We start from the raw sequence: 8,886 nt of genomic DNA, 5'->3' as shown, positions 1-8,886 counted from the left end.
ATAAATTTTTAAGTAAACAATTTTTAAAAAATTCTTCAGAGAAAACAATTTGTTCACTTGTTTACGTGCTTGATACTTTTTAATTAACGGATAAGCTAATAAATAATATCTGAACAGAAGCACGCTATATTTAATATTGATTAAATATTCGTAGCTAAAAATAAATAAATTTTAATCATAAAAATATTCAAGAAACAACAGAAGTTTTTTTTACACAAACTGCTTTGAATTTTTTAATAATAATTAAATTATCATTACAAGATTCATTTAAACTTAAAAATATTTTTCGATAAACTAAAAAAAGAAATAAAGAAACATTGTAAATGTATTGTATAACTTATTTAAAATGCGGTGAAGTAGCTAGGAATCAATTTTGGTAGAGACTAACAAATAACAATAGTGATGTATATTCTTATATTTTATTAAAGTTAAAATAAAAAAATAAAAACTTACGTAGCTAACTTCAAAACAAATTTGTATTAGTATTCCTTAAAATTAAAATTGATAAAGAAGAAAGTTAAATTTTAAATTTTATATTAAAGTTATTGTTTTATTTTGTAGGCTATAACTGTAGCCTCCTTAGAGACGCCAACGCCAATGTTAAAATGATATTAATATTTATAGAGCTGAAATGAAAATTGAAAAATTATAAATAAATAATTTGTATATTATATTACTTCTTAATTAATCGAGCATTGACGATATAAACAGTAATTAGATTTATTTTATATTTATGAATACTTATTATTTATTACTGTAAATATATTAGATTATGTCTATGTATTTGCAAGTAATTATTCTTCAAATATTCTGTTGAATACCTGTATTGTGTATGTTAATGAATGATTAATTCTAATCAAGAATGTTTTGCTTTTAGAAACTCGAAGTAAAAGTTATATCAGACAGTGATGTAGAACGAAGTTAGATAGATGAAAGACGAGACCTTTGGAGCAGAAGGTCCTATTAACTATATATACGAACTTTTGGTCTGAGGCCGGAAGTCACGTTATTTCAATTCAAAAATTATCTGCAGAAAGGAGTTATATAGATGACCGGCATGACTCTATTGTCAGGAAAAGTATGATGTACTGTACTGTACATTGTGATTTATATATAACATTACCATAGAAATGATTTCTTATTCTATATTAGTCTGAAAAATATCATGAAACCATTATTCTAGAATATATTAAGATATTGTTTAGCCAAAGAGAACTAAGGAGTACAGTCCCTAAAAGAAAATAATTTAAATAAAAATTTAATTGCAGCAGTGCAAATATATACCGTATTTTATTTGCATTACTGTAATTTACTTGATAGGAATGATAGCCTTTACCAAACTTAATTCCTAGGTACACTACTGTATCGATAAGAAAACCCTTCAATACTGAAACAAAAATAGCCAATGAAATGATTTCTGAAATAATCTTATCTCTTCTAATGGATGAATTTAGATAAATCAGTGACAGGACGTTCCATCTAATCAGATGAATGGATCCGTTATTGCATGATTAGAGAGAACAGTCATAATACTGATTAATTGATACGTTAATATCTTTAACTTCAATGAAATCATCAATCTCTCATTGATCAATCTTAGTTTGAATTCATCACATTTAATGGTTCCAAAAGCATGTTTTGGAAGGAAAATCGAATATGGGTTTTATCGGATTAATCAAATCATTTATCTAGCTGATCTGGATAATGAATCAGTTAATTTATCAATCTCATTCTTTAATTCATCGAATATATCCGTTTTTTAATCAAATTCGTTAAATCTATCAAGTGTAACGAAAAACAGATTTTCGTAAGATTCAATATAAGATTTAATCTAGCAGAAAATTATACAATAGTCCCAGGGTGGCCAAGCTCCTTGATAGTCCGAGCCATTTTTCAAAATTTGAAATTTTTCGCGAGCCGCAATTAAATACGTATTAAAAAGGTATGCAAAAATTCCAGATTACAAATTATATCCATAGCAAGAGTGATACAAATTGTTTCCTCCAGAGCACAATCTCAACTGTCCGTTGCAATGACAGTTTAGAAATTCAAAATCGGTCTGGAGTCGGTCGATAACGGACGATTACGCCACTGTTTACGTTCGTTCACGCAGTTTTCGATGAGTCATATAATTCTTAACTTGGACGGAAATGAAATTTGTTACAACGTTGCACTTAGTCTTTCATATTTGTTGTTAGTAATTTAAAAGACATTTTGAAACACATACGGAACGATAATATTTTTTAAAAATATAATAACACAAAAATGAAAAGGGAACTCGGGTACATTTATCTAGAGCCACAAATAATCCTTCAAAGAGCCGCATGTGGCTCGCGAGCCGCAGGTTGGCCACCCCTGCAATAGTCCATCTTTCTCCGCACACATAATGTAATGTCAGAAAAGTTTCATCATTTGCTATATAGAAATTTTTATTTATCAGAATCCGGACAGCAATCTAGAACAGAAAATACTGTATTTCAGCTCTTCTGTTTTTGTTGTGCGAGTCCATTGCACTTCGACCAATAAGAAAGCGTATTGTAATTAATTGATATTGTTATAGTCTAACGTTTAATTGCTGATATTGTGAATTTGAATTAAAACGATAGACATTATTCAGATGGTTATTTTTAATAGGAGGCAGAAATTAAACGGTATTTTAAAGTTCTTTCTTGAACATATTAGAAAGTCTTTATGTTTAAACAAACAGTTTAAAGATACAAATATAAAAGTAGACAATTTTGACAGTTATAGAAGCGAAGTTTGGAATGAATAGTGCGAATTGATACTGATATTATAATCATTCTATACAATAAAAAACGATGTGAAATAAAAATCTTTTTATAATAAGTCTTGATTGTGAAAAAAATGATGTGACAGATGCTAACATTATACCAAAAAAAATTCCTACTTTTGTTCGTTTTATCCGAACTATAATAAAGTTTGAGGGAAATTCTGTTATCCCCTGGTGTAGTGGGCATAGAACAGAGAACAGACAATAGAAACAGCATTTTTGGAGTTTGTTTTGTTTTCTGGTTATGAGTAAACGGAGTCTTGAGATTAGTTGCCGTTGACTATTGACAAGCTTTGATGATGAGATTATTAAATATGAAGAGATCACAATAAATCTTAAACAATCTAAAAATTGATATTTACCAAATGGTAATGATACTGTCAGTTTAATTAGTGATCTCACGAACGTTCTCTTCAAGTCAAGTGAACTCTGTTGTATGCGGCTACATTAGGAATTTTACGTTTATAGGTATTTTTTCTTTCCCTTTTATTATTTTATTCGTGTAAAACTACTTTATACTTTTAATATATTTTTTATCTTTAGTTTTATTTTTATATCTTTTTAATAATTTTTTTAATGTAAACTCTGAACGTTTACTCTTTAGTATTACTCAAATCATTTTATTTCACTATTTTAAGAGAAATCAGTGGAAATACTTTCAAAGCATTCCACGTTTTCTCCATTCTTAAACAGCACTAGAATCTAAACATCTGAGTTTTAAAGCAAAAGAAGAGAGCCTCTCTTTTGTTTAATGGACCGGCTTCTGCAACTCTCCCCCTCGTTTCATTTTATGGGGGGAATAAAGTCAAAAATAGTCATGCATTTTTCTATATTTCTTTTATTTAAATGAATTTTATGACATTTTAAATTAAATCCTTTGAGCATTTCTCACAAGGACTCAGATTTCTATTTGATGCATCAAATGTAAGTTCGAAGTTTGATTAATCTAAATATTAACTATTTTCAGGTACTAATAAATCAAATCTTCATGAATATTAGACTTTGTTTAATCAAAGCTTCTCGGAGATGATTGGCAAATTATTTTATTTGAACAGTCAAGAGTTTTTTTTTTTATTGTTTGGTTTTGAATGATATGTTCAGATTATATTGTTTTATTTCTTAGACTACTAGATAGCTACAAGATGAAGTCGAAATCTTTTCAAACAACTGAATGATCTCTGTCAGAATAAATGGCTTGCAAACAGACAAGCTGCGAACAAGCGCTTGAAGCAAGCCCTGAGAATGTAGTCTTTATACTTACATTTTCAAGAAAACACTGCATTTATTTTTATATTAATATTTTAAAATGCCTTTAATTGTTAATACTTATCAATAAAAAAAAATTCAAATTTTAGTTTTATTTAGAAATTATCTTAGATTATACTGTCTTTTAATTCGATAGCTGAAGTAATTGCCTCGCCACCCCAATTATAAAGTAAGTCCTGTTTACAGGTGAAGATTCAAGTTTCGAAAGAAGACTTTTTCAATTATCTTTAGAAGATGATTCAATGATCTATGATGCCAAAATTAGAACTGAGAGAAGATATTTGATACAGTAGGTGTAATTATCAGTGGTTTTTAAATCTCCCGTGACTCTGCGGAGAAGCGAAGTTTAGCTATATTAGCATGAAAAATAAAATAGCTTGTTTCTTATATTGTGTAATGGGCTAAATGTTTTTCGAGACTAGGTCAAACATTCTTCACATAAAATATATGATGCAGAACTGAAGCTTTGAAATATTGTTCAACTTGCATATATTGTTGTTGCTTTTAAAATGTCTTCTTAATTTCTACTCACCAGATGACTTATATTGAATTTGCATTATTAGAGCATAGAATAGCATTTTAAAAGGAATCGATGCTGTCGTTTGAAAATATATTTCGCTTGAATGAAGGAATGAAGAACAAGTATTCATATTTTTGTATTATTTAGGCCTAAAAAACTACTGTACAATAATAAGCATGTCACAAAACGAATCTCCTATTGTAGGGAAGTTCCTTTAGTTCCACTTGTATGATTCTGAAAACTAATGAAAAGTTGATCCGTGCTTGAGGACAAGATATTCAATTTTTTAAAGGAACTTGCAAAGTCATATTTATCATCTTCAGAAAAAAGATCAATAGTAAGTTAATTGCTGTTTAAAAAAACTAGTCACTCATATAATCGAGAGAAAACATATTAGCAAATTTTCTTAGCAGATAAATCTTAATTTTCAGTTTATATAGATTAAATTTCAACAATGTATAATGGTTCAGCAACTTTAACTGCCTCTATCAAGAGGACATATTAAATCGCCTCAATATCTACAGAAAAAAAAACAATTACTTAAAAACGATTTTCCTTTTTCATTTTCCATTAAAAACAGGGGCAAGACTACAGTCTTTTTCCTTTTTTCCATATCTCTGACGAAGATCTAAATAACTGTACTTTTTAACCAATTGTATCGAACTTCTTTTAATCCAATATTCGAAGAAGAGATTTAGGTGTGTGTATTTGTTTCTAGTGGAGCATGAACATAGTAATTCATTCTTTGTTATATATTAACTTTTTTTCTTCCAGTGAGATTAGATCTATACAGAACTGTGACTTATTTAAATCTTTTTATTCTGATTAGATGTGGTATTTCTGTCATGATAGAGAACCGCCATAGAAATTCTTGCATTATTTTAGTGAAAAAGTCTGAATATTTTTAAAATAAATAATGATATGTCTTTTCTTCTATATATTATATAATATTAATTTTGTAAAACGCCGTCATCAATCGATAACTGAGTAGCCGGATCGATTTAAAGTTCGTCCTTCGATCTTAATGCACGTTTTAATAACAAAAATTTAATATTTTTTCGCTACACTTTTTTTCATCTAGAAATTATGAAATTGGAAATTTTATTAAAATGCACTTTTTAAAAAAGAAACATGGAGTAAATATTGCTCATTTTTACGCATAATCGCGAAAACGTTCAAGTAAAATAATAATAATAATATGGTAATAATAAACTTTGTTCACGTGTTAAAGTTTTGAAAATTGATTTAAACAGTTAATTTTGAGATAATTATTTAATCATTTATTATTAGAATAAGAGCAGGAAAAAACTTTGATAAAGCAATAAATATTATTAAAATCTCACATATTTATTACTGTAAAACCCTAATTATCAAAGGTTCCTGTAAGTGAGTAGCCTACACTACTTTTCTTAACTATAAAGGACTTTTAAAAGAAAGTTTAAAACGATAATTTGTACTACAAAATGATTTGTTTCTGTTATCTTTTTATCATATAACTTCAATGTAAAACAAATCATTCATATTAAAATGTAACTACAATAATTCACATTTTTATTCTTAAAACTTGTTCTGTACGTATTGGTGTGTAATAAATGACGTAAACAATATTGTTGTTATGATTAAAGTCACTGATATATTAAAAAGAAAGGCTTAAAAGTGATAGTATATAATGTAAACGTACACTTGTTGGCCATCGGTCAGTAATTTGCCATTTCGAATTTAATAAGAAATGCATAGTACTATACTATATTAATAAAACTTTCTGCTGTCACTAAATAGCAAAAACTCCCTCAGATTTTTTTGTCGTTGTGAGTGGTCAATAACTATACAATTTTGCATTTTCGTAAAAGTTCTCACAGTTTGGATTAGACGATTGGAGTTTGTAATTTCTAGATGTTGTCAGTAGAAAGGCCATTAAGAAAATTAATCAATAAGTATAGGCTAATATTTCTCGATTTAATCTTTCTGTTATGTCATAGAATTTTTAAAATAAAAATTTCCTTAAGTGGTCAATAACTATACCGTTTATCCTAAATTTATTTTATAACTTATTTATAATTTTTAAACCAAAATGGCTACGGCAATCCGTATTATCCGAGTTTTTGGATTCGGAGGTGTCATTGGTCCACATTAACCGGATAGTCGGAAGTTCTATTGTAGTTATATATGTGATATATTATTATTATTATTATTATTGATATTATTTTTATTATTGGAAATACAATATCTAGTTTCTGAAAGTATATTTAGTAATTTCCTTTAATTGTAATCTAAAGTGAGATTCTATTTTTAAGAATAAAAATGATTTGAACGAAATGGGAATTTTAGATGTGTATCGAAATAATGAATGACTGCATTTATCTTCAAAGAATTTTACTATTAATTTAAAAAAATATATAGACTATATTTTTTAAACGTCTAGAAAATTCTTCTTATCATATGTAGATATCCATATTGAAATCAATCCAGCGAATAGTTTTTTAGGAACTGTAAAAGAATTTTTACGTATTAGTTCTTTAAAAATGTTACTGTAAAGAACTATTAGGCTATAGATTGCCTTATTCAAGATTAATCTAGAAAGTTAAAATAATCAATTTAAACATTTTAAATAAGTATATATGCGCACATACTGTACATAAATTTTATTTATATAAAGTTTCTATATGAAATATGTCGTTCGTTCTTTTTTAATGTCTTCTATCCTGAGGATCCTGGAGGGAGCAGTCTCAGTAGTCTTCCAATTACTTTGGCCTGCAGCAACTGAATTTAACTCTTCTGTTGAAATCCCAAGACGCACCCAAAGAAGTTCCCGGATATAATCCATCTATCTGATTCTTGGCCTTCCACTGGGATAGGAAAATAAAACTCTTAACAAGTCTCTCCTGTGGCATTCTACTTGTCCAAACCAAAGTAATTGTGATCTTTCAATGTGAATAATGTAAGTTATTTATAAATAATGCATAAATTCTTTATGTAAGCTTATATATTATTTATAAATATTGTGTATATGCCAACGTTTATAAATGTACTGTATTTGCGTTAAAATGAATGTTATATTTGTTATCAATGTTGTTTTAAAGTAGCTGCAAATACGATCGTTTACAGTATAAAATCGGAAATATTTCATTATAAAATGAGTTTTTGTAGCATATTCACTTTAGCACAATTACCATATTTATTTCATAACATCCGATTATATTATTGACTGTATTTACAAGAAATATGGGGAAATTTTAGGACATGGCTCGTGGTTTAATATTTTTTCTTCTTATGGAATCTAGGAAAGATCAGCTCTCCGCCTCTTTGTTCCCTATGGATTTTCACGTCTGCTTGTGTATTATGAATTATAAATCAATTGGCAGATCAAAAATTAATAGCTAAACTGCGTCAAAAGTAACGTAAAAATTTTATTATATTTCAAAATAAAATACGTTAGTGGTCACACAAAAATGGTATTATTAATAATTAATATCAATTACTATTTATAAAGAAATACTAACTTAAAATTACTATTTTAATTGTATTTTATTAGACTTAATTGCGTCTAGAGGAATAGTAAAAATAATAATAAATTATATTTAAAATTTACCAATTGTTGCAATATTTTTCGAAATCGGATAACAATATTAATAAATTTAGTTTCAGAAACGGGAATTTCTTAACTTCCGACTTGTCAAAACTGACCTCAATTATTATATATTTAACAAGTTTTATTCTGCTTTTCAAATTAACCCAGAATAACTAAACTTTTCGAATAAATAAAACTCGTATTTTATACCAGAAACAATAAAAGAAATTGTTACAAAGTATAAAACTAGCTTAAAAAATAGAAAATAACTAAGTTTAAAATTAGATACAACATAAAATTACAGTCTGTTCACTTGCTAAAAATTTACAATTTATTTTACAAAAATATTTTTAAGTTTCTCATCTGTTGAATTCATTTATTAATATAATGTTAATTAAAATCATCACTTTGTTTTAATAATTAACGAATACACATGTAGAAATGAATTAAAGTTTGTTTTATTTAACATTTATTACATTTACAATAATATAATTAAATATTTATAATCTATATTTTAATTTATTTTTCTCTTTATAGTTCAGATAGTTCAGACGTCAGCCTACCAATCTGGGAGACCAGAAGTTTTCATGGAACCCATGAAAAATTCCTGGGATATGTTGAAATTCCCTGGTATGTCGGGCCTGAAGGCCTTGTTCGTTACTACTCACTACCCAGTTGACTTCTTAGTGTCCGCAGGGTGGAGAAAGTTAAAATAAATAGGCTAAATCACAATTTTCCACA

At 27.5% G+C, this 8,886-nt stretch overlaps 2 long non-coding RNA genes across 4 annotated transcripts in view; both read left to right on the top strand.

Annotated features, from left to right (window-relative positions):
- LOC111633682 overlaps positions 1–8,886 on the top strand; it is an 11,394-nt gene extending 2,508 nt beyond the window's left edge. Inside the window, exons 2-3 of the long non-coding RNA XR_002758090.1 lie at positions 7,285–7,515; positions 8,683–8,886. This is a non-coding gene — a long non-coding RNA (uncharacterized LOC111633682). The remainder of the gene's footprint in view (positions 1–7,284; positions 7,516–8,682) is intronic.
- Positions 2,377–5,464, top strand: LOC111633681. Of its 3 annotated transcripts, none has more exons than XR_002758088.1 (3): positions 2,377–4,346; positions 4,475–4,699; positions 4,782–5,464. It is a non-coding gene; the product is annotated as an uncharacterized LOC111633681 (long non-coding RNA). The 3 variants fall into 3 exon arrangements; XR_002758089.1 differs by having other exon boundaries at positions 2,377–4,699; positions 4,782–4,914; positions 5,158–5,464; XR_002758087.1 differs by having other exon boundaries at positions 2,377–4,699; positions 4,782–5,277; positions 5,352–5,438.

Source organism: Centruroides sculpturatus, unplaced genomic scaffold (genome assembly GCF_000671375.1).
Source record: "Centruroides sculpturatus isolate CEXI.00-Female unplaced genomic scaffold, Cexi_2.0 scaffold871, whole genome shotgun sequence".
NCBI lineage: Eukaryota > Metazoa > Arthropoda > Arachnida > Scorpiones > Buthidae > Centruroides > Centruroides sculpturatus.
The sequence above is the reverse complement of the archived record's forward strand: the minus strand, read 5'-3'. Positions and strand labels throughout refer to the sequence as shown.